Source organism: Ambystoma mexicanum, chromosome 11 (assembly GCF_040938575.1).
Source record: "Ambystoma mexicanum isolate Mex_15411 chromosome 11, UKY_AmexF1_1, whole genome shotgun sequence".
NCBI lineage: Eukaryota > Metazoa > Chordata > Amphibia > Caudata > Ambystomatidae > Ambystoma > Ambystoma mexicanum.
In genome coordinates, this window is record NC_090934.1 from 942,039,136 (window position 1) to 942,066,254 (window position 27,119).

General features: G+C 48.3%; 1 protein-coding gene across 1 annotated transcript in view; it reads right to left on the reverse strand.

The window, feature by feature from the left end:
- Positions 1-27,119, reverse strand: part of LOC138505078 (mucin-5B-like) — a 2,064,041-nt gene that overhangs the window by 356,532 nt on the left and 1,680,390 nt on the right. The window lies entirely within an intron of this gene.

The following is a 27,119-nucleotide window of genomic DNA, read 5'->3' on the forward strand; positions in this document are numbered from 1 at the left end:
AGATAACGCACTAAGAAGAATGGTCAAAGGAGAGAATTTACAGTCCCTATGGAATCTGATGACAAAATAAAGAATGGAGTAACCTTTCATGTGCAGAATGAAGATTGCATGTGCGAAGAGCACTGAAGAAAATATAAGTCATTTTATAATTGTACAGATGCTGCAACGCAAGTAGACTAAGTAATCATGAAGGCTAGCTATATGTAGTGAATAGACTGCAGGTGGTGCCGCCAACATATATGTACATATATAGAATCTGGATATTCGATGTCGCCCCTTTAGTAAGCCAGGACACGTCAAAGTGAAGGGCTGAAATTATGGAGCAGCAGAGAAAACAGCAGAAAATCGAGGAAGGATCTGGCCAGTGTCAAGGGTTGGGGCAGCCAAGAACTGGTTATCTATTCAAGGCGATACAAAGAACGTAAGAAGCTAGTCAAGCTCTCGTTAAGGTGTGACGGAAAGACACTATGAGTGCCAAGTTTTATTCATTTAATATCATTAAATGCAAAGAAGGAGCTAAAACACAGTCTCCTGTGACACAGGGTAGATGGAAATAGAACATGGGCAAGTAGCACCAAGACTTGAAGGTAAGAACGTGCTTGCACTCCCTTCTATTCTCAGGAGCAGTGATACTTTACAAGGCCAAGTTCAAAGACAATTCAAATGGCAGAAGGCATGAGTGAGGATGGATGATGGGCTAATTGGGCGGGGAGGCATGGTCAAGTCCACCCACCAGCACCTGGGTTACCAGCTTGCATGCTGCTAGCGAGTCGAATATTCCAGAAGGGTACAAGCATGCCAACCAATTATAGAGGGCCATGTATTGAAGGGCCCTATAGTTTAAGAGCCAGTGGTGTGTTGTGTATCTAACAAATATTGAGGATGACTTGCACAAGTGGTGGACATAAGTTGTCCACCTGACTACAGAGACCCAATCACAATCCAATCCCCTAAAGAAAGTATACTTAGATGTTCCCTATAGACCAACCACAATCCTAAATAAGTTTTCTTAGTTTGCCACGTAGTATGAAGTCAAGTATGACAGATTTTTGCTATAAAAGTGTTCTTTTTTATGTGATGCATTGAGATTCTGCTGTGAGACGTGCGTTGATGTCCATTGTACTCCCTGTTTTAGACAATTGAGAATAAAACAGATTTCCTTTGCCAACTTCCTGAGTCGGTCTTGTTATTGGTGTAAGAGTTATTCTGCATTCCCATCCTTCTAACAGCGAGCTACCTCATTTAAAAGGGCCTAACGGTTCAATCTCTTTGTATTTGGCCTTGTGTAGCAGGTCATGTTCCATGTGTACTTTTAGGGAGTATGCGAAGAACTCATTGTGACAACAGTAAAGACAGACACAAGTGATCGCAGTTCAGGGGTGTTTATTTATATTGCATGCAGGTTGGAAAAACTCCTAAGCTAAACCTAAATCTAAGATGGGAGAAAGCGTCGACCATCAAATGAAAAATAAAGTAGTCCTAGTGGCGTTCAGTCAAATAAAAGGGGCATATACCAACACACCTATTGCCAAACCTTACGACTAATACAAAAAGGGTGTGGGATCAAGGAAAGAAAGAAGTGTTCTCAAATAATATGTTGGGATGCAGTAGCTTGGATCTCCCTTCACCACGTTTTGTGCATGGGGCAAGATGGGGGTTTGGAGCTGTTAGGGAGAATTCTCTGTAAAGGCTAATTTCCCAAACCTAGTGAGTCCCCCAGCAGCTTTGCTGGATTTTTTGGGGTTTATTTTCTTCTCCTGCTAAGAGTGAGACTCTATTTCTCCCACTCTTAGACATGATTTGAGGTGTTCCTTTGACTTTGTATGTGCTCTATGGGCTATGGGGTCCTTTACCCGTAGGGTTTCATGTGTTTTTGATATGTGGGTTACACAGCACCCTTCGTGCAGTAACCCAGGGGTGTCGTAGCGACCCCCAAACATAGACTCCATACCCTGGGATTGACTACTGTCTCCCAGGGCATGTAAATTCACCATTGGCTTTACTAGTCTTAAACAGAACCAGTACAAATCATCATATTGTGGACGTACTGGTCGGGGCAATTTGATTGCCCCGGGGTCTGTTGTTCGAGGGGGCACTGTCCAGTCCCCCCGACCGAGTTTCGGCTGGTGGCAGTGGATACTACTTTTTTTATTCGACCGCAAATATATTCCTATGGGATTTTCCCATTGTTCGAGGCTACCACTTTTTAAAATAGCCTCGAACATACCGCCGGTTTATTAAATTAATATAAATTCACTGGTTGGTATTTTTTTGCCGAAACTTGGTTCCAAAATGGCGTTTGTGTTCGCTTCTGTGACTCCAACCCAAGTCGAGCCCTTTGTTCCATTTTTTGGCAGGCTTCTCCACAGAAGCCTCCAAAAGTGGTGCCACTCTGGGTACCACAAGGGGTGTGGGAGGGGGTTTAGGCACCCTGGACTGAGTTGCCTCGGCAAGTCGCACTCTTGTGTGATTGGCCCACTTAGCATGTTTGAGTGACAGCTAGGCTGAATGAATGAACTTTTCCCGACGACAGAGGAGATCTCCAGTCCGGAGAGTCTTCTTCCTTTGACTGGTGGGGATAACCAGTTTGCCCGTCTTTTCGCCTTCCTGGACCATCTCGTGGCCACCTTGCCCGTGCCAAGCACCCCGGCAACCGAAATACCACGGTTTACCACTACCGCGAAGAAAAGGGTAGTACCTTGCAACCGGGAAACTCTGCGGCTGGTTTCTTCCATGGCAGTGCAACGACCTTCATCTTTCCTCCACGTCGAGACCTCCTCTTCCTCTGGACCAAACACCGACTTGGACCCGCTGCCAGGAACAACTGCCCCTGCTGGAGCGTTCTTCCCATTTCAGGTACTGTGTCCCGCCTGGCTTCCCTTACGACAGATCGTTCGGGGTGACAGTAAATCCTTGACTTTCTAACCTGGGTTAGCCTGGGGCCTGTTAATTAACTTTTCCTGACTTGATCTCAATCTTTTGTGAACTATTTACAAAGACTCTTTGGGCATAACCCCACTGTGTGATCCTGGACACATTTCGCTTGCTCTCTCTAAGAGTGGGCCTGGCATTTGAACTTCCTTGCTCTCCAGTAGACTTTGCCTAACCTGCCTCACTGTGGTTCTTTGAAAAGTATTGAAATTTGTGTGCTTTCATAACTTTGCCTTTTCCCTCCCTTTTTCTAGAACTTATTAGAGTGCCATCCTATGTTAAGGGCTCACCTCTGTCTGAAAATAAGTGGTGTTTCTCACTAAGACTTGTCTAATAAGTAATTAGGGTTGTATATATATATAATAGTGACTGTGTGTGGAATTTACTTACCTCTTTTTGTGCTAGTGTAATTTACAAGTGTGTCTTTAAATAAATAATTATATACTTTTTACACCAAAGCTCTGGTCAGTGTTTGCTTGTGTTACTGTACCCCTGTACCTATTGTGTATACTCTATATACTGCCTAACTCATCTTGAGAGAAGTCTGACTGCTCAGCCACAGCTACCAGGTAAATCTGGGTGGTACAGACTGCTACCAATTGGGTTTACTGCCAACCACCTGTAGTCCTAAATCTTTTGCAGTGTTTGTGCATGGGGCAAGATGGGAGTTTGGAGCACAGTACACCCTCAAGCTTTTCCCAGCAAGAGTTAACAGTTCCAATGGCAGCATTCAGGACTGTTGATGGCCAAGTCTTGTTCCTCTTGAAAGTCTCTTGCCTTTGAGGTCCTGATGTATTCACTCACAAAACAAAAGTTCCTTTAACAAAATGAAAGTTCTCTTCCACAGTTCACGCCGAGTGATGTCTTCACCGCTGGGTCCCCCTCTTCCGAGCGCCGAACTCTTTGTCAACACAAAGTTTCTCTGAACTTTAGACTTTGCCCCCTTCTCATTAGTACCCCTCTTTTGGGTTCACTCTTGCCGATTTCACATTCACATTTACTTTCAATGTTTACGGGATTCACTTACTTTCTCATGTTTGCAGATCAAAGTCTTTCAATTGTACAGGGATTTTACTAGACCTCCTGTATGACCACTTTGACCTCTTTTGCCGTCTCTCCTACGGCCTTCTGGTTTCTGTAGTTTTACTCAGAAGGGGATCGACCAGAGTCTCTCGAGTTAACACCCACGTGGTGCCGGTTCCCTCACAGCTGGTCTCCACTTAACACTTTTTACAGTTCATAGATCTTAGCTCATTTTGCCACTTTGCGACTTTCATCCACCACAGCCCGGCTCTTATCGGCTCTCCCCTCGACTCACCGGCTGTGATGAACCGCTTCGCTTTCTTTATAACTGGAGTTAAGGCCGGTATCACAGTAGAAGGAGTTCCCATCGCTCCTGCTCATCCGCGTGGACACGCTCCGTGTACCACTGACATCTGCTGCAAGGCACTTGTGCTATTGTTCATGGTTTTAGGCTCTCTTCCACGAAGGTTCAGCGGGCCTGGGACAAAAAGGGCAAGGTCACTTCCATCCTCGCCACCCTCTCATTTCTCACCGTCTTTCTCCTTCTCTTGAACTGCCGCGTCTGTTTAGCCATCTCGTGGTGCTGTCTGCCGTGCTCCTACTGTGCTCTCTTGCTCCACCTTTTATCCCTGTGGGGAAGGGAAAGAGCCGTCAGGTGTGTGTGATTCTGATCAATTGCCTGACTTTGCCTGACCCTTGAATTGGGACGTCATGTAACCAACTCTGGTGTTAGTCCATTCTCAGATGTGTCGTGTGAAAGGGTTCATATCGAGAAAGGGGGCGGGGCAGTGCTTTGGAATGTCTTACATGGTACGATGGGGAAAAGGTGTTGAAACAAGGTTAATACCGCGTCTTACCCATCGGTGTCCTCCCACTCCCTCGAAGACCCCCCATCCGGGTGATCCTCTCTCACTGGTCCACCCCATGGAACTGGATCCAATAGCGATGGCGGTGTCCTGGCCATCTGGATCCCAGAACCCCGGGGACTAGATAGGGAGACACCCTCAGCATTCTCACATGCCCTTCCTCCATGTGATGTAGCCACATTTGCTTCACAGAGGAACCGGGAAAGAAAATGCATGTTTCCCTGGTCTTTTCACTACCGGTGTTCCACTGTGAAACAATAGGGTTGTAGGTCTAGGAACCATTGCATGACCTGAGGATTGGACTCTTTACGTTGTCTAATCTACACTAAGGGTGAGTGGTCGGTAACTAATGTAAACTTTTGTCCCAACAGGTAATATCGAAGATGGACATTGGCCCACTTGATAGCTAGAGCCTCGAGTCCCACCATGGAGTCATTTTTTCACGTTGGAACAACTTGCGACTGGTGTATAGTATAGGATGTTCTAGTTTGTCGCAAACCTGGGACAGTGAGGCTCCTAACCCTGTTAGAGAGGCATCCGTCTGAAGCACACATTCTACTGAGAAGTCAACTACCTTTAAGATTGGATTTTGGCATGTGGTCTGCTTTAAGATGTTATAGCATATCTCGTCTTCATCGTTCCAATGCCGTTTCTGGGGTTCAGCATTTTTAAATGTATCTGTTTACCGGGGTATTTTATCTGAAATGTTAGGGATAAACCTACAGTAATATCCTATTAGACCAAGGTAGGCCCTAAGATCTCTTTCAGTCTTGGGAGTTGGAGTATCCAAGACGGCTTTCATGTTGGGGCTGTATACTCCCATTCCCTATGAAAAAACCCAGGTATTTCACAGCTGATTGGGCCGATCTGCACTTAGCAGGATTAGCAAGTAGGCCAGCATTCCTGAGGACTTGGTATAAAGAAAGAAGAGACGGTGCACCCAGGTTTTACTATAAATGACAATAACATCAATGTACGCTTCACAGAAATCAGAAGAGGGCTGTAGAATGTTATCCATAAGGCGTTGGGACGTAGCTGGTGCATTGTGTATGCCAAAAGGAAGGACATTAAATTGGGATAACCCACAGGCATTGAACATGTAGTCTATTCCTTATCTGGCCCATATACATGGACTTGCCAGTACTTCTTTGTCAAATCTAGGGTGGATAGATAGGTGGCCGTTCCGAGTTTATCGATTAGGTCATCAATGCGTGGCATGGGATTGGCATCGAAGTCTGATATGGCATTAACTTGACAGAAGTCTATACAGAATCTTCAGAAACTGCCTGGTTTATTGACTAACATGATAGGAGAGGACCATGGACTTGAGTAGGGCTCAATGATATTAGCCTGCAACATTTTGTTGACTTCCTCTATCACTATTTATTTTGGTGCCTTTGGTAGACAATATGGTTTTAAGTGAACTACTTTGCCTTTAGGGGTTCGAATATAATGGTATGCGCACCCTCTACTCTTCCTGTTTTTCAGAGAATACAACAGGGAACGAGACCACTACCTTTTTTAAATCTTCTTGTTTTTGGACAGATAACCCGGAAGGAATTACGTTAAAGTTATCTATATCTTCGGGAACCAGACAGGCTAGTACTTTGGCATTGGTGGCCAACAGGTTCTCTTTCCACTATTTTCGAAGGTTGATGTGATATAAGTGGACTTTCTGCTTTGGGTCTGGTTGGGCTATTTTATATGTGCACGTTACCGTCCGTTATATTACCTCGTAAGATCTGTGCCATTTGGAAACAAGTTTGTTCTCTGAGGTGGGAAAAAGGACTAGTACTTTATATCCAATAGAGAAAGATCTTAAATTTACTTTTGTATCATAATTGGCCTTCTGTTGGCTTTGGGCCTTCCCCATGTGAGTACAAACTAAGTCCCGAGCCAACTTCATATGTTCTCGCATTCTGGCGGCGGTTTGTGATACTAGAATGGGAGCTTCCTCCCATTCTTGCCAGGTTTCCCGGAGCATGTCCAGGACATCTGTCGGTTCTCTTCCATAGAGTAACCTGGAAGGGAGAGAAACCTGTGTAAGCCTGTGGGGTTTTCCTTACAGCAAATAGTGCCCATTGGATCATTCGATCCCAGACTTTCCTGTCCTTGTCTACCAATTTTTGAGAATTAGCTTAAAGGTCTTATTGAATATCTCTACTAGACCATCAGTTTGCGGATGGTACGGAACAAGTTACTTACCTGTAACTGTTGTTCTCCAGCATGGGTCTGGCATGGATTCACATGCTCATGAATATTCCCCGTCGTCAGGCTGGGAATCCTCGGTAAAGAAAAAATCAGTATCAGTTTTGTTTCTGATCTGTCTTTCTTAGTAGTAACCAATCACTGATCTCTGGGTCATACTGCCCCCAGCCAATGACTGCCCTCTCCCTAAGCCCCGCCTCCGGCAGCCATCCTCAGATTTGGTAGCACGCCAAGAGGCAGTATGACCAAGTTAAGATCCGCAGAGGGGTAGGTGGGAGGGTTTGCATGTGAATCCATGCCAGACCCATGCTGGAGAACAACAGTTACAGGTAAGTAACTTGTTCCTTCTCCAGCATGGGGTCTGGCATGGATTCACATGCTCATGAATAAAAAATACATAGCAATATACACATGCACAACCACGGGAGGTGGCAAAGGCTCAACATTAAGCATTACATCCCAGGCTCACCTTAGGCTGACAGGTTGCGCAGCACTGCTTGGCCGACCCTGGACTCCTCCCTGGAGTCCCGATCGACGCAGTAGAATCTTGTGAAGGTGTGTGTCGACCTCCACGTAGCAGCCCTGCAGATGTCCAGCAGGGGCACACCAGACAGGAACGCCATGGTAGCTGGTCGAATGGGCTCTCGGACGGCCAGGCAGCGGTCGGTTTGCCAACCGGTGACAGTGCATGATGCAGCCGGAGAGCCATCAGGAAATGGAAGTCTTCGAGAGAGCCTTCCCTTGATTCACAGACCCAAAGTTCACAAACAGTTGTGACGTCTTCCGAAAACTCTTCGTGCGGTCCACGTAGAACTTCAGCGCTCTAGCTACATCCAGTGAGTGCAAAGTCCTCAAGGCCGGCATCGAAGGCGACGGGAAGAAAACTGGCAACACCAAGGGCTCGTTGAGGTGGAAGTCCGACGGCACCTTGGGCATAAAGGAGGGGTGCATCCTCAGCACCACCCTCGTGTCATGAAAAGTCAAGTATGGAGGCTTGCAAGGTAGGGCCTGGATCTCTCCCACTCGTTGTGCAGAGGTGATGGCCACAAGGAAAGCCGTCTTCCATGACAGGTACTTCAAGACGCCAAAAGCATACACTCAAATGGGGCCCCCCCATGAGCCTGGTCAGTACCACATTAAGCTCCCACGCCGGGGCAGGAGCCTTCACCGGCGGGAATGATCGGAATAGTCCCTTCATGAATTCCTTCACCAGGCGATGAGACCACAAGGACGCCAGTCCCGTAGTCCTGGTATATCTGGAGATGGCAGCCAGATGTATTTTGATGGAGGCGTGAGCCAGTCCAGCTTTGGCCAGCGACAGTAGGTACAGCAGTACTTGAGGGGCCGTAATCCGCAGAGGGTTAATCTTCTGTGCACGGCACCAGACAGAGAACCTTTTCCATTTATGACCGTAACACTTGAGAGTTGAGGACGCCCTGGCTTTTGCAAGAACCTGCAATCAGCCAGTATATCGTACCCTCCAAACTCTAGTGCCGCAGGAGGCAGGCCTGCAAGTTCAGCGACTGTGGGTCGTGATGGAGAATGGCGCCTCCTTCCCTGGAGAGAAGATTTGCGTCCGCCGGCAGCTTGACTGGTGGGGGCGTTGACAAGTCCAGAAGGTCCGAAAACCAGATCTGCCTCGGCCACGCCGGTGCGATGAGGATCATCCTGCACCTGGACCTCTTGAGCTGGCTGATGAGGCGGAGCAGCAACGGCAACAGAGGGAACGCGTATAGAAACAGGTCGTCCCAGGGGAACGAGAAAGCATCGCCCATGCTCCTCGGGTGTGGGAACCTGCTGGCGAACCTCTGGCACTTGGAGTTCGTCACCGTCGCGAACAGGTCGACCTGGGGTTTGCCCCATCGTTGGAAGAGCCGATCCACTTGATCCCGTCGCAGTTCCCACTCTTGCACGAGCGCAGCTCCCTGCTGAGTGAGTCGGCGATGGTGTTTTTTATTCCTGCCAAGTGGAAGGGAACCAGAAACATCCCCTGGGCGACGGCCCAGTGCCACAGATCCTGGGCCTCTTTGGATAGGGCTGGGGATCTGGTGCCCCCCTTCTTCCGTATGTAGAACATTGTGGTGGTGTTGTCGGTGAAGATCCTCACCACTTTGTCCTTGAGGGACGGAAGGAACGACTTGAGCGCCCTGAACACTGCTCGGAGCTCCAGGATGTTGATGTGGGGAGACCTCTCCTCCGGGAGCCAAAGGCCTCTTGCGTGGAGATCTCCGGTGTGGGCCCCCCAACCCTCCAGAGAGGTGTCCGTCGTCACCGTCTCCTGAAATGCCGGGGTTTGAAAGTCCGTGCCTGTAGTGAGGTGATCCCGGGTGCCCCACCACAGGATCGCCCGACAGAACTCCTCGTCGAGAGGGATCCTGTCCTCGAAGCAGCCCGTCGCCTGAAACCAGCGGGCGTCGAGGAACTCCTGTAGCGGACGCATCCGAAGTCTGCAAAGGGGTACAAGGTAGATGCATGAGGACATCATCCCGAGAAGGGACTTGATGGACCTCACCCTGGCCACGTCTGTGGCTAACAGGCGCTGCACCTTGCCCAGGATGGTCTTGGTCCTCTCCTCTGAAGGGGAGGCCAATTGCCCCACTGTATCGAGCTTTGCTCCCAGAAACAGTGCTACTTGCGATGGAACCAGGTGGGATTTGGGGTAGTTGATGGCGAACCCCAGCTCCGTGAGTAACCAGACGGTCCTCGCCGTATGTTCGACGACGAGTTCCCTTGTCCTTGCCCGGATTAGCCAGTCGTCCAGGTAGGGGTAGACGTGGATCCCCTGCAGGCGCAGCCGCGCCGCCACTGGTGCGAGGCACTTGGTGAAAACCCTGGGTGCCGACTTTAATCCGAACAGTAGGGCTCTGAATTGGTAGTGGCGTCCCTGAACCACGAACCTGGGGAACTCCCTGTGCCTTTTTAGAATGGGGATGTGGAAGGAGGCATCCTCCAGGTCCAACGACGATAGGAAGTCGCCTTCCTCCAGCTGTCCCAGTACGTGCTGGAGGGTGACCATCCTGAATTTCTGCACCTTGATGTATTTCTTTAACCGACGCAGGTCCAGGATGGGGCGCCAACCGCCTGTCTTCTTTCTGACGAGGAAGTACCTTGAGTACACTCTGGAGCCCCGGAGCCTCCTGGGGACGAGCTTGATGGCCCCTTTCTTGAGCATCGCCTTTACCTCCAACAGCAGTTGAGGGACGTGATTCTCCTTCCTGGCCACAGGAGGAATGCGAGGGTACTTCTTTTGGAATTCCAGCGAGTGCCCGTTGGCCAGGGTGTCCAACACCCAACGATCGGTGGAGATGGACTCCCACACTCTGACGAACTTCGTCAGCCGGCCTCCCAACGGGGTGCTTCGGTGGGGGCCCGACAACCCATCTTGCTTGGAGGCAGTCTTGCCGCCTTGGCCTCCTTGGCGATGACGGCGGGATCCCCCTTGCTTGCCGTGACCTCTGTAGGCCTCCTGGGAAGAGGAGCGGGCCACCTGGCGGTAAGTGGAGGAGCCACCACTGGATCCTTTGGAGGCACCCTGTCTGCCTCCAGAGCTCCGAAAGGGCCGTCGCTGTTGAAGCACCCCAAGGGCCCGGGCCGTCTCCGAGTCGGTCTTGATGGCCTGTAGAGACTCGTCTACCACCTTACCAAAAAGGTTGTTGCCGTCGAATGGCATGTCCAACACTCTGGTCTGGACGTCCTGGCGAAAGTCTGTCGCCTTGAGCCATCCTCGTCATCAGAGACAAACTCCGTTGCCCAGTTGGCGAAATCCGGTATCGGCAATGTCCGTTGCCACTGTTATGGCGTGATCCGACGCCACCTCGCCTTCCTGCAGAATTTCTAGGGCCTCCGCCCTTTTGTCATCAGGCAGAAAATCTAGTAGGGGAACTATCTTGAACCAGAGCTCCCTGTCATAGCGGGCCACGATTGCTAAGGCATTGGCCGCCTTAATCGTCGTCGCCGCCGACGAGATGACTCGTCGTCCCATAGAGTCCAACTTCTTGCCCTCGCTGTCCGGCGGGGAAGTGGAAGTTGAAGCCGCCGCGCCCGCTGCCTTCTTCTTAGCTGCTGCCGAGACGACCGCGTCCAGTGTGGGCTGGGCCCTGAGGCACAAGGGGGCAGCATTGGGGACTCGGTACTTCTTCTCGTACCTGTCCCTCTTGGCGGGAGTCGTGGAAGGGTTCTTGAGGACAGCAAGCCCCTCGTCCCAGATGTCGTCGAGTAAAGGCACTGCGAGGACAGTCTTCCTCTTGGCCTCTCGTCGTTGGTACAGAAACCCCTCCTTTTTCTGTTCTTCAGGGCAGAGCTGGAAGAGCTCGGATGCCTTGGTTATCATGGCATGGAAAGAGCCAACCTCGTCGGCTGGAGACGCCCACAGGAGGGGTGATGACGGGATGTCCGCTGTGTCATCGCCACTGTCGTCGTCCGGCCCTGTCGCTGTATCCGTCGCTGTATCTTCTCTAGGGTCCGGCGAGGGGGACGAGGGGTCCACCGGTCTCGCAGGCACGAAGGGTGGAGCGGGGTGGACTCTCCTCCGCTTGTTCGGAGGGCTTCCCGACGGGCCTGGTTCTGGCTCCTCCGTCGGGGTGCGTGATAATCTCGTCCTTATCTCGGCACATAAGGATTGGATTGCCAACAAAATGGCCGGCGAGCTATCCTGGGGCTCGGGTAATGGCTGCGACGGACGGGATGGCCGCTCCACTGGGCCCTGTTCGTCGTCATCGTCGCAATCTTCGATCACGTCAGCAGGGACCGTCCCCTGGGATCGAACCTTCTCGAACCTCTCGTTGAGGCTTATGAACCTCTCGTTGAGGCCTATGGACCTTTCGTTGAGGCCTTTCTCGGTTTCCACCAGTTCCTCCTCAGAGGCTGATTCCGAGTCTGTAATGGCCACCACCCCCCCCTCTTTTTCAGCCGGGGGCTTCACGCGGGTCTTAGCGATGGGCTGGAAAGAGGATTCCCTCCACGGTGGCATGGATACTCTGGGCCCAGAGGCCGTTTCCACTGGTGTAGTCTGTCGGCTCCGCCAGGGTCGCAGCGACCACATCGGTAGAGGCCTTAGCCGGGTGGATCAAAGCCCTCACCACCTTAGGTGCGTCCTGGGCCTTTGCCTTGGGGGGAGGGTCAGCGCCTCGCTCCCCCTTCCAGATCGACCGGGTCCGCTCCAGCGGCCTACCCGGGTTCTCGGACTTCCTCTTCCCCGGACCAGAGCGCTGGCTCGTGGTCGAACGTGCCAGGGAAGTAGCACCCTGCCTGGCAACTGAAGAGCCCGACCTTTCGGCACTCCCGGTGCCCGCGGACTCGCGGTGCTTGGCCTTCTGTTGGGCCCCTGTCGCCGGGGCGCCCTCACAGGACTTAGAAGCCCGCTCAGACTTCTTCTTCGCCTTCTCACCTGCTGTGCGCTTCTCCAGCCAGGTGGCGAGGCGGGAACAACGATCTTGTTTGGTCCGTTCCGAAAGGTTCTTGCAGAACGCACAGTCTTTTTCCACGTGCGTCTTGTCCTCATGAAGGCAGTAGAGACATTGCGAATGCTCGTCCTCCTTGAAAACGTTATATAATCCACATCCAGGGCAGTTCCTGAACAGCTTGGATCCGGGCGTCGAGCTTCCCTTGTCCTGGGCCATGTCCGTTGAGGTAGGCCGCAGATCTTCCGGACTCCTCCAAGAACTGTAAACACGACGAAAACTTCACCCTTGAGGGGCGTAGAAGAATTCCGAAACGGGTCCCCGTTATCAGAAGTAGAAACGGTGGAGCTTGAGGCTCGATTAAACTAAAAAAATGAGAAAATCTCCTGAAAAAACGTTAAAACGCAGTAAAAAACTCGAGAGCTAAACATAAGGACTCCCAACACTTGAGCGTGTGGTAAAAATCTGAGGATGGCTGCCGGAGGCAGGGCTTAGGGAGCGGCCAGTCATTGGCTGGGGGCAGTATGACCCAGAGATCAGTGATTGGTTACTACTAAGAAAGACAGATGAGAAACGAAACTGATACTGATTTTTTCTTTACCGAGGATTCCCAGCCTGACGACGGGGAATATTCATGAGCATGTGAATCCATGCCAGACCCCATGCTGGCGAAACTGAAGTTCGCAAAGTGGTGATGTGAAGTAGCTCTTTGACTTCGGCCATGATCTTACTCATAAAATTTGAGCCTTGGACGGTTAGTATTTCTTTAGGAAAACCGACCCTAGAGAAATATGCTAGAAGATGTTTTAGGATCTGCTGAGTGGTATTATTTCACATTGGGAAGGCCTCAGGATATCCGGTTGCATAATCCTTGATCACCAGGGCGTACTTGTTACTCAATTTAGATGTTTCTAGAGGTCTGATTATGTCCATACCAATTCTAGAAAAGGGGACTTCTATGGTCGATAATGGGTTCCGAAGGGCAGCTACTGGGATTTGGGGGCTGGGCTTTTGACATATCTCTCAAGTTTGTATGAAAGTTGCTATATCGGCGTAGATACCTGGCCAGTAAAACTTTCCGCTAATATGCACCCGGGTTTTGACGTGTCCCAAATGCCCTCCTGTGAGAGGAGAATGTGCGATTTCTAGCACAACTTTTCGGTGGCTTATAGGTATTGCTAGTTGGGTTTTTATAAAACCTTCTGGGGAGGTTTCTCTTTGGTAACGTAGCCCAAGTTTAAGAAGAAAAAGGGACCACCCTTATCTATACCTTTCTCTTCTGGAATTGGTTGCAAAAAAGCTTCAGAGAGCTGGGTCATTTCGCTGGGCAAAGGCTAGGTCTGGATAGATGGTGGGTTCTTCTCCTTCCTTGTCTTTGATGTTAACCAACGTATCAATTTCCCCAAAGCCTAACTTACCTCTTTCTGTTTTATCTGGCTCGCTTTCTTTGAATTGAGGGAACAGAGCCCTTTCCAGAATTCCCTGCGCAATTTGGTCTCCAAGTTGTACCTCAAAAGGGACTTTGCCATGATTTTGTAAGAGAACCTTCACGTCTCCCCTGAAGTCGGAGTCAATAATGCCTGCTAAGACTCTATCACGAATTTGCAGGCTAAGCCAGATTTTGGTGCTAACCGTATCTAGCACCCCAGAGAGGGTATCAACACCAAGTCTGTAGGAATCATTCCTCTTTTGACAGGGGGGGATAATAGCTTCCGTACTACTGTAGATATCAAACCCTATTGAGTCCTTGGTGGCGATGGAAGGGTTAGAGGCTCTTTGACTAAGTTTTTGAAATTGTAGGGTCCCCCAATTTTTTTCTATTGAGTCACATCCCACTCCTGACACACTAAGTGAAGAACTCATGGTGACAACAGTAAAGACAGACAAAAGTGATCACAGTTTAAGGGTGTTTATTTAAACTGTATGCAGGTTGGAAAAACGCCTATGCTAAACCTAAATCTAAGATGGGAGCAAGCGTCGACCATCAAATGAAAAATAAAGCAGTCCTAGTGGTGTTGTGTCAAATAAAAGGGGCCTATACTAACAAACCCATTGCCAAACCTTACGACTAATACAAAAAGGGCCTAGGATGGTTTTCGAAGAAAGAAATAAGTGTTCTCAAATAATATGTCAGGATGCAGTAGCTTGGATCTCCCTTCCACACCTTTTGTGCATGGGGTAAAACGGGAGCTTGGAGCACAGTACACACTCAAGCTTTTCCCAGCATGAGTTAACAGTTCCAATGCACAGCAATTAGGACTGACGATGGCCAAGTCTTGTTCCTCTTGAAAGTCTCTTGCCTTCGAAAGCCTGATGTATTCACTCACAAAACAAAAGTTCCTTTAACAAAATGAAAGTTCTCTTCCACAGTTCACGCCGGGTGATTGTTTCACCCCTGGGTCCCCCTCTTCTGGGCGCCGACCCCTCTACTCACAAGCTTTAATGTCTTTTTAAACAGTTCCAGTGGATAACCCCTGCTCGGGTTTCCCTTTGTCAACCCACTGTTTCTCAGGACTTTAGACTTTGCCCCTTCTCGTTAGTACCCCTCTTTTGGGTTCACTCTTGCTCACATTTACTTTCAATGTTTACGGGATTCCCTTCCCTTACTTTCTTATGTTTGTAGATCAAAGTCTTACGATTGTATGGGGATATCGCTAGACCTCCTGTATGACCACTTGACCTCTTCCGTCGGCTCTTCTACGGCCTTCTGGTTTCTGTAGTTTTACTCAGACGAGGATCGACCAGAGTCTCTCGAGTTAACACCCACGTGCTGCCGGTTCCCTCACAGCTGGTCTCCCCTTAACACTTTTTACAGTTTATAGATCTTAGTTCAATTCGCCACTTTGTGACTTTCATCCACCACTGCCTGGCTCTTATCGGCTCTCCCCTCGACTCACCGGCTGTGATGAACCACTTGGCTTTCTTTGTAACTGGAGTCAAGGTCAGTACCAAGGTAGCAGGAGTTTCCCTCGCTCTTTCTTATCAGCGTGGACACGCTCTGTGTACCATTGACATCTGTTGCAAGACACTTGTGCTATTGTTTGCAGGCTTAGGCTGTCTTCTAAGGTTCCACCGGCCTGGGACAAAAAGGGCAAGGTCACTTTTCTCCTCGCCACCCTCTCATTTCCTGCCGTCTTTCTCCTTCTCTTGAACTGCAGCGACTGGTTAGCCGTCTCGTCGTGCTGTCTCCTGTGCTCGTATTGTGCTCTCTTGCTCCATCTTTTATCCCTTTTATCCCTGTGGGGAAGGGAAAGGGCCATCAGCCGTGTGTGATCCTGATCAATTGCCTGACTTTGGCTGACCCTTGTATTGGGACATGTCAGATAAACAGCTCTGGTGTTAGTCCATTCTCTGATATGTTGTGCAAAAGTGTTCATATCGGCAAATGAGGGGGCGGCAGTGGTTTGGAATTTCCTACATGTAGGATGGGGAAAAGGTGTTGAAAGAAGGGGAATACCACTTCTAACCCATCGGCGTACCTCTCCCACTCCCTCGTAGACACCCCCCCTGATCCTGGTGGTCCTCCCTCACTGGTCCACCCTCAGGAACTGGATCCAATAGTGATGGCTGTGTCCTGACCACCTGGATGACAGATCCCAGGGAACAAGATAGGGAGACACCCTCAGGTTTCTCACAAGTAACACAGGTGTCCTTATCTGTTGGCTCCAAATGAACAGGCAGTGTTCTCCAATTATAAAGCACATGTTATGGGACTGTGTATGAAGTGGAATTAACTCCTTTTTACTGGGATTTTAGCTAATATTAACGTGTGTGCTGTGTTTTCTGTTGCCTCTGCGGACACCCTTTGTATTCTTGATGGGGTCTCATGGCTCGTTGAGCCGTTCGGCTAACAAAGACAGGTTGTATTCTGTTAAACCTTGAATTAATTGGGGAGTATCCGGCTTGCATCCTGGGAAACTGCTATATCATGCTTTTCCTCTGTCATTCCCATTCTCCCTATCTCGCTTTAACCTTGGTAATAATTGCCAGCTAATCTGAGCTCTGTGCAGTTCTGTATTCCTGTGGATTCAGCATTTCGAGTCTTGAGTCTTTGGTCTATTCAGAAGATGGCTGCCCTGTTACACTCTGTTTTCTATGTTAGTGAGCTATGCTTGTGTGTCGATCGTGTTGTATTCAGCGTATACATTGGTTTTGTTATGTTCTTCATGTCTTGTGGCTTTTATGTTAATATTTTTCTTGCATAAATGCATATTTGACCTAGTGTTTGTGTTCTTTGCATGGAGTGCATATATACTTTGTGTCTTTTGTGTATCGCCTACTAATGTTGCAAGATGACTTAAAGATCCAGATGGATGAAACCAAAGACAAGGGCAAGCTTGCCATCCTCCTGCTACTAGACCTCTCAGCAGCTTTCGATTTTGTCGATCATCAAATCTTGACCAAACAACTAACCTCAGCTGAAGCGTTCTCACCGAATGCCACCAGCTGGTTCCAATCGTTCCCCTCAAATAGAACTAGGGTTTTCGCACCCTCAGTGTCTGCTCCCCCAGTACCTATCCTTTGTGGGGTCCAGAAGGGATCATGTGTATCGCCTACTCTCTATAACATTTTTACTAATCGCCTCTTTGTTCGCCTTGACAACCTGAGTGTCATCTTCACAATTTATGCTGATGACACTCGGGTCCTCATCACGCTCTCTGGTTGCTATGTTAAAGACTCCAAATTGATAAAAATTGATATCTACCTTCAGATCCAAGCATGGATGGCCGCCCACAGCCTTTGTCTAAACGACGACAAGACTGAACTTCTGATCATCGCCTCACAAGTTCGGCTAAACAACTTGGAGACACGTTAAAAGGCCTTTAACATTGATGGGACCACCATCAAAGTTGCTAGCAAGGTCAAAACGCTAGTGGTCTACTTAGATTCCACTCTATCTCTCAAAAATCAAGTTAATACCACAGCGTCAACCAGCCTACACTAACAAACGTATAAATACCTGCAAAGCCTACTTATCGACCAAAAACTGCATTACGCTAGCCAGAGCACTGATCCTCTCGAAGCTGGACTATTGCAACACCCTATTCCTAGGCTCCTTGGCACGGAACTTAAATAGACAAGTACTACAGAATAGTGCCCTTAGATCGGCATTGAATATCCCACGCTCTAATCATATTTCAGCCTACAGACGGGACACACACTGGCTACCTGTGCGGGACAGAATTACTCTATGCTCTCTAGTCATCACGCATAAATGCCTCTCAAACACGGCTCCAAAATACCTGACAAATTCTCTAGGAATCAGTCTGACAGACCCACTAGATCCTTCTATCTCAACCACCTCAACATCCCGAAATACAAACTGAAAACTGCAGGAGGATCCAATTTCCCTGTGTTAGCGGCCAAATGCTGGAACTCACTCCCCCCAGCCATTAGAGTAGAACCCTACTTTTGGGCGTTTAGAGCCAAAGCAAAAGCTTGGCTCTTTGCGCAGCGTCCACTGTAACACAGTGGTCGCCAAAGGTATCACCTTCACCTACGTATCATACTGTGATTAATAGCCGGTCAAGTGGCACAGCGAGTAGAGCACTCGCTTTGACATCGGTGCAGACTCTGCTAATGCAGGTTCGAATCCCGGCGGGGCCAAACTCAGCCTTTCATCCTTCCGAGGTCGATAAATGAGCACCACACACCGTGGGTAATAATGAGTAGCGCTCAGATACCTGAGGGTTCGTAGTGCTATATAAATGCCAAATCATTATTATTAACTGTATAGAACAATCTCTCACTGTCTTAATAGGCATGTCTTCACTCTGACCTGTGACCCAACTCAGCTGCCGCCAAGTGTTCGCTAATCTCTCTTTGTTACTGTTTATCGCTACGTTGTGTACCCAGAATACTGGTTATTGTAAGTTTGCAACACTGTAATATTGTATATTGTAATTATGTAACATGCTGTATATTGTAATTATGTAATACTATGCATTGTAATTTTGTAACATTCTGTGTACTCAAGTAAAAGCACCCAGATACCCCTGGGTTAGGCGCGCTATATAAGTAAATAAACTAAACTAACGTAAGCTTGATTACTTTTGTCATCTTCAGTTTAGATTGTTTCAATGTCCTGTTGTACCTGCCTGGGATAAGGGCGGTATGGTTTTCTTAGTGAATAACGTTTCTCACCTGTGCGGTATTGTATTGGGGAGGGGGCAGAAGCTCTGGATGACATATTCATCTGCCTCCCAACACCATCCAACAAGCCTGTAGCACAAACCACCACATTCCCCACTATAGACATGGGTGGCACACATAGGGACACCACCTCTATGGATAATAGCACTATTGGGCAGCAAGTGGCCATTGCCGTAACCACCATTGTGCCCACTGTAACCTCCACCTCAGCACAGCCTGCCACTGCAATCATCCACAGGTGCTGCTTTCTCTGTCAGCAGGTGAATCAACCAATCAGACTCCTCGCCCCTTCCCCTCCTGCCCCCTATCCCCAACACCCACTCTGCAGTATCAAGTTGCCGTGCACTGCTGTGGCACCCTGACGAGGAATCCAACACTGCCACTGATGGCAATGACACACCTGTGCATGTTGCATGGACATCAGAGTGAGAGCTGAGACACAGCACAGTACCCCAGAGCATCCTGACCAGGATTTGGGAGATGCTCAATGTCATGGAGCAGTAGCAGGAGCATATGGTTTAAATTGCTGAGGTCCAACTGGGCCATGCTGTACCCATTTTCACTGCCATACCTGGTGAGTTGTATTTCTCTTTTATTCTACTACTAGGCAATCTACACTTCACTTAGTCTTTCATCCCTTGTTGTTTACTTACTCTCATACATGCACAGACTTTAAAATTGCTGCTTCTGATGACGGCATCTAAAACTTACCCTATGCCGAAACATATCTTTACGTCACAACCTACATCTTCAAGATTCTATTCCCATTGATTGCAGGACGAATTTCTGAATGGGACTCACCTGTAGTCTGTCTGAGTTTAGCAGATGTACCCATCTTCACCGCCATACATGGGTTTTTAAAATCTCTGGTTCTGATGAAGGCGCCTCCAACTTACCTTACGCTGAAATATATCTTTACGTTGACCCTCGATGATGAGGCATTCTTCCTCAGCAATGTGAGATCCTCAAGTAGATCCTATGTGAAAAGGTATCTTTTTTTTTGCAGTGTGGGACGCTTCAAGCAGAATAATATATATGTGTGGAAACTGCAATTGACACTACAAGTAAAATTAATTGTGCAAAAAATAATTCACTCGACGTGAAGAGCAGACTGTGACCCTACAAAAAAAATCATTAATTTCCAGGGTCATTAACCGGGCAGAATAAAAGACAATTGGGGTGGACATTTCATTGATACCTTGTAACTTAGGGATTTCAAGAAGTCACCATCTCCTGATGATTCTCTCTATACGTAATGCGATGTTCTCTATTATCTATATTGATTTAACATTGTTTTGTCACTAGTACTGTCTAGTTATTGCTTGTTTAATGTTTGTTCCACTGATTTTATATTGATGTTTATTATTTGTTTCAATTGATTATTGTATCAACAATGCATTTCAAAATCATGAAAAATAATGCACTTTAAATAAAATATTGGATATTTATTATCAACTACTAACAATTGGCATTAGTTCCCACTAGTCCAATATGGGAATTTGACTGAATGCCTGATGTTTCATATATTTTGAGATCAAATGAAACCCATGATCCTTTGAAGACAATGTTTTGCAATGGGGAAAACCCTTTGTTTGACGGTATCCGTATAAAATTACTGAATGCGATTTTTACAAGTCCAAAAAGTTCAAACCCGTTATGTTTGAAACCTACATATTATTCGTAACAAATACGATCAAGTACTATCTGCTTACCCTGCTTATGTTTCCATGCCACATTCTTCTGTGTGCCATTAGTCGATTTTTTATTAATTCCCTTTAATTCTCTAACTCGATTTTTCAACACTGCGATATGCTTCCATTGCACTCCTGTCCTGACACATTCTTCCGGGCTATGTCATCTCGCGATGGCAAAACAGTGAGCTGTTGACAACTTTCCTCATTGTAATGCTGCCCATTTAAGGGCAGCACGCACGCGGCGGAGTGATGTTGCACTCCGCCGCGTGCATTACAAATAAAGGGGGCGTTGCTGGATCGCGCAGAGCCACCGGGGAGCCCGAACTATGAAGACGTGTCCTGTGCAGTCTGTAGCAGGGAGGGGCTCATGGGCATCGGTGTGCGCACACAGCGCACCACAACAGTGGCGACGAGGCGCGGATGCATCCCGGGCGGTGACAATTGAGAGTGAATTTTGTTATTTTTAAACATCAGCACAGCTCGATCATGCCGCAGGGCATGAGGCAGACCACACGGTCGGCAGCCATTTTGTGATCAGGCCTAGGAAGGCCGCAGCAATGATTTCTTTCACTTCTGAAGGCCATCCAAGGCCAATTTTTGGAACGTTTGGCAGCAGAGAGCTGCTACCACCACATGCTGTGGTTTTTGGACAGAAATGTATCTATTTTTGTCTGTTTTCACTGAGTGAATGGTGGTCCCTGGAGAGGCCTGCTAAGCCGGTAGGATATCTCTAGGCCCCACGTGGCTCAATTTTTGGGAATCCCCCCCACAAAAGGGGGAAGACATTGGGTAACATCTGACCCTGGCCACATCTGCTGCACTTCACAGAGTCAAGCTGGTGGATGGACCATTTGCCTGCCTGCAAGGAAGAAGGAGCATGCTGACCTGCACTCTTTCTGCCTGCAAGAGGAGAAAGCCTGAGTTGCGGCCTTCGGTGTCTCACACATAGGTGCCTGTGCGCTCTAGGTAATGGACTGCGGTGGACCAGCAGTCCAACCAGCTCAAGGTCAGCCTCAAGTCCCTGTTCAACCTCCAGTGCAGCCTCCTGTGGCAGCTGTCCAAACGAATGTGCAGCCTCCTGTGGTAGCTGCCCAACCTCCTGTGCAGCCTCTGGTGGCAGCTGTACAACCTCCAGCCCTAACTCTTGGTGCAGCTGGTCAACCTCCAGTGCACCCTCCAGCGATGGCAGCTCCACAGCTACCAGGTGCCAGACCCCCAGGTGCGTTACCACCAATGCCCGAGTTTGATATTTCAGGGGCACCTTTGAGCCTAGGGCCACGCTGGAAGATGTGTATAGACAGGCTGGAGATGTATTTCCGTGCAACAATGGAGACGAACGATGACAGCAAGGTAGCAAGCTTGCTGTATTGTGCTGGGCCAGCTGTGCATGAGGTATTCCTGTCGCTCCAGCCACGTGATGTCTCCTATGCTGCAGCAAAAGACGCTCTCCATGATTACTTCTTGCCCCTTGCCAACACCGACTATGAAAGATTTCTCAAGGGGGCAGCACGTCCGAAAGACGAGACACTTGACACGTTCTATGGTAGGCTGAGAAGGCTCGCAGTACCATGTGCATGGGTGGATCCTGACACCATGATCAGGAATCAGCTGATCCAGGGCTGCACGTCTGGCAAACTAAGAAGACAAGTCCTAAGGGAGACCGGTATCACCTTGCCGTGCATCTTAGAACTTGGTAGGTGCCAGGAAGTTTCTGACCTGCGTGCGTCCCGAATGGAGGCAGGGGTGTGCCCCAGTAAGACTGAAGAGATCTGTGCAGTCGGACGCGGCAGAGGAGCCAGACGTGGAGGAGTGAGCCAGAGAGAGAGGGGGTCGGCCCCTACCAATTCGTGCCTCAAGTGTGGATATGACATTCCCCATCCAGCAGAATGCCCCGCGATCGGAAAGACCTGTGGACGGTATGGTGGCCCGATCACTATGCTAGGATGTGCAGGGCCACTGCCCCAGTGGTGGTCTCCAGAGGACCAGTGCGGGCTGGTTTCTTCCGGCAGTAGCACCCCTCAAACGTTGCTCAGCTTGATCAGGCAGACGACAATCCGGCTCTAGATGAGGAGGAGGAAGAATAAAATGTGTTCTTCATATCCAGCATTAGTGTGTCGAAGGCAAAGACAAGGAGACAGCCTTTATGTCTAGTCATGGTGAAGGAGTCCTCAGTCCCAGTACTGGTAGACACAGGGGCTTCAGTCAACGTGATGGCTCGTTAACACTATGACGCCATGGCATGCCCACCCACCCAGACTAAGCTGAAAGCTCGCATTTTCACCTTTGGAGGAGCTGATCCAATTCAGCTAGACGGTGCATTCATTGTGAATGTTGAGCATGGTGGGTCAGCCATTAGAGCCCGATTCTATGTGACGCCGGTCAGCAGCAACACACTACTGAGCTGCGCGGCGGCAGAGGCACTGGGCATAGTGACATTTACATACTCAGTGTTCTTGGATGACATTCAGAGCCTCCTGAAGAAACACAAGGCTCTATTTGAAGGTATTGGACAGATGGTCGGGGACCCGGTTAAACTGCACATAAACTGCACATAGACAACTCAGTGCAGCCCTTTGCCCTGAAGCAAGAAGGGTCCCTTTCCCCCTAAGAGACATGGTGGATAAAGAACTCGACAACCTGGTCAAGTTGGACATCATAGAAAAAGTCGAAGGACCTACACCATGGGTGTCCCCAATTGTTGTCGCTCGAAAACCGAAACAACCAGATTCAGTTTGCATCTGCGTGGATATGCGCCTGCCCAACGAAGCCATGATATGATATATGGCATGGCATTTGTAACGCGCCTATACACAAGTGTTTCAAGGTGCGACGAGGCAGGGAAGGGGGAACACGGGGAGACAGACAATGATCCTACTAGGCCAGGTGTTATTCAGATCGCGCAAGTGCAGGGGTAGGGGGGGACGGGAAAAGTGCAAAGGGGAAAGGGAGAGGGGAAAGTGCAGTACAGGGTTAGTAATGAACAGGATAAATAATAAGGGCCAGCTGGTGGCAAGTGCAAGATAAGTGCAGACAAGTGCTGGGAAGGGGGGCTGTAGGGATACAGAGACAGTCCCGCAGTGCAGGGGTTGCCAGGAAGGCAGTCCAGGGGAGAGTGGCTGGGCCAAGGACCGAGATTGGTGAGTGGCCCAGTTGCTGATTCAGTACAGTTTCAGTGATTTAGCAGGGGAGAGGGAGAGAGAAAGCAGATGCAAAGAGGAAGGTTTTGAGGTGCTTCCGGAACCGGAGATGGTTCTCCTCAAGTTTCAGGGAGGCTGTTCCAGAAGGAGGCCCCTGCTGCGGAGAGAGATCTCCCCCCAACTCGTTGCTTGCAGAAGCGGCTGATCCTGAGGGAGTTGGAGGCGGCGACACCTCACCCCCTGATTGATGATATCATCACCGAACTGCAGGGTGCCCCGTTTTTCTCAAAACTGGACCTACGGGCCGAGTAACATGAAGTGGTATACTCATACTTGTTCTTCACATATGATCCTTGGAAGAAACGCACAGTTTTCCAATCGTCTTCACGTTTTACCTTTCATTCGCAAAATGGAACTAAGCGCTGTATATATCACGACTGTTTCAAGCGTTTTCGTGTAACGAATTAAAATGTGTACTCATGAACCTCATATGGGACAACACGGTAAATAAAGCAAACTATCATATCATGTTTTGCGATGATTACCTGCGTTACTGATCACTGTTATTGCAATTTTATTCGTATGTCTCCTTTACCCAAACCTAATCTTTATACTGATTTTCTGCAAGTTTAAATGCATGCATTTTTAGCTTTAAACATGCTCTGAATTTAAAACAACACCTACTAATTATACATGTCTATAGTGTAAAACATTTTCGAAACTTTCGGATGTACGGTTATTTCGTATAGGCTAAATTTGATAATTTCTTCCATTCGTTTTTTTTATTTTGGATATTTTCACGGATATCTTTGTTTGACATGAGGGATGCTGTGCAGGGGGCATTGAGGTGGGTGGCCAGAACAATGGACAGGCAGAGCAGGTGCCTAGGTGATGGCACAGCAGCTTTCACCATGGTGGGGCAGAGGATGCGGGAGCTGGCTCAGGCTATATCAGCCAATGATGAGACAGTACTGAAGGCCATCACTGTCACACTCCAACACATCAGATAGTATATTGGCAGCTCAATTTCCGCAACACCCACTGAGAGCTACATCCCCAGCACTCTGGTATGTAGATCAAAGAGATTGCTGTCTCACGCCCCACATCCTGTGGCAGGACATAGCAAGCACAGGCACAAGTAGACATGGGCATGTCAATGTCATTATGTTTGGGGATGAGCGTGATGGGAGGGCACTTGTGATGGAGATGAGAGTGGTAGGTGGGCTTTGGTGTTGGGGTTAAGGGTGGTGAGAGGCCGTTGAGGATGGGGGTGGTGGGAGGGCATTGGTGTTGGGGATGAGGGTGTTGGGAGGGCATTGGTGTTGGGGATGAGAGTGGTAGATGGGCCTGGTGTTGGGATTAAGGGTGGTGAGAGGCCATTGGTGTTGGGGATGGGGGTGGTGGGAGGGCTTGGTGTTGGGGATGGGGAGGGTGGGAGGGCATTGGAGTTGGGGATGAGGGAGTTGGGAGGGCAGTGGTGTTGGGGAAGCGATGACAATTTTAACTACTTTTGCTTGCCTTTTCATGAGTGCCCCACCTGTCTGGCAGTCCATATGTGCACTCAAGGCATGTTCTGGTCCTCTTTTGTGCCTCATTATAGGTTGTCTCCTGCGGTGTACCAGAGTTCCTCACCGGTGTCACAACTATGTTAACAATGGATGGCCTGAGTCACCTAAAACCAGTTGGAAGGACAGTGTTGAACATGTTTGTCTATTAAATCCTCATTTCAATCACTATTCTGCTGGTGGCCTTTCTGTAATTATAGGTGTTTTAGAGTGACACCCTGTAGTTAATATGGCAATAGTTACTAATATGGCAAGGTGCAATAATACATACTGGTAAAGCTTCTCCTCTTGTTATGTGGAGCTACATCAGACATGCATACATAAGGGGTAGTAAGTGCAATAATACATACTGGAAAAGCTTCTCCTCTTGTTACAGGGAGCTACATCAGACATGCATACATAGGGTGTAGTAGGTGCTATAATACATACTGGTAAAGCCTCTACTGTTGTTATGGGGAGCTAAATCAGACATGCATACATAAGGGGTAGATTGATGACACTTCAAAATAGGATGGCTCTTGACATAGTTTTGGCTGACCGTGGAGGAGTTTGAAAAATCGTGGGGTCATCGTGTTGCGTATTTGCATATTTGCGAGTGACTCATCCCCTACAATTTTTGAGGCAATAAAAAAGTTACACGTCTTGAGCTCTGACCTCCACCCCCCCGCAGGTAGTTGGGAGCTGAACATAAGCTCCTGGTTTTGGGAAGTATTACGCTCATGGGGATGGAAATAGGTTGCAATTCTAGCAGCAGTATTCGGAATATTCCTAACATGTTGTTGTTGCATACACTGTCTACCAATAATTTGCAATGTAGTAAGTGATGAATGCATACACATGATGACTCAAAAGAAGAACTCCAAAAGTAAATACAATCACAAACATTTGGCAGTGAATGGCAGTAAATGCGCCAGGGCTAATTCTGCCGAAAAAATGTGTGCCCATTTTTAGGGGCATCTAATTCGGCAGAGTGGTAAAAGTGGTGGTAACAAATTTACGGAAACTTTTACTAATTAACACCATACCCGGAATGAGGGCCTATGACATTTATGCAGTGAGGAGGAAAGGATGGATAAGCCAGAAAACATATAAAACAGAAGTATTGAAACTGGTGAAAAGATCGCATGAACAATTAAACTATCTCTAATTGATAAGAAACCTGGACCACTTTCAAAAGGAATGACATTAGGGCCTTGTGGGCTCTTGTTAAAAATGATTTTACCCCATTTGCACATGCTCAAATTGACCTGATTTCGGCATCTGTGTCGATCTTATAGAATTCGAAAACTCCCATAGATTGGACGCAAGTAAAATGTCTACCTTATTGGTCTGTTTTTTGGATATGATGACATTCAAGCAAGGATTAAAAAAACTTAAACCCTCTCGTGGTCCTCGTCCGAATGGATTAGCTGGCGTGGCAATTAAAAGTATTCCTAATGTATTTTGCCACCTCAAGAGCAAACTCCTCACCTCGTTCACTCAATAACTACAACGACTCACAAGTGCAAACCGTGTACATCAGAGATAGCTATTGGTTTTGAGGCCGTGCGAATGAAGGGTAGGGAACAACGTATGAGCTGGTGCTTAAGCACAGAGATTTACCAATGTAGCTCACTTTGAAGTTCATATTGCTGATATGGAAAAAACGGCAGCTAAGTGAGAGCTATGGGAAGGTGATCTACACATATATTTTTTAAAGCAAGTACCGATAAGGCCATTATTTTAGCTAATGTGCAAACATTGTATAGGCATTGACAGCATATGCTCAGGTAATCAAACGATTGCCATCATACAGCAGGAAGATACCATCATGTGTCAGGTATTGGCATAATGTGCTCTGCTCTCACATCATAACCCAGGTATTGATATCAGGTAATGCCATCAAACCTCCAGCTCTCACATTATTTAAAGGGCAGGTACTCATGTAATTGCTAGGCATTGACTTTACATTTATTTATTTATATTGCTCTGGAGCACTCAGGCATCATGACGCAGAAGAAAGGGGGCTTAGACGCTGAGAAAACAAAGAGTACAGACGCATTATTCAAATAAGGCAGTTTTCAGATACTTAATGCTTGAGGGTTTCTAATGGCACGTAAAGTACTCCGAAAGTTGTTCCAGGCCAGGGCAGCTTGTATCGGAA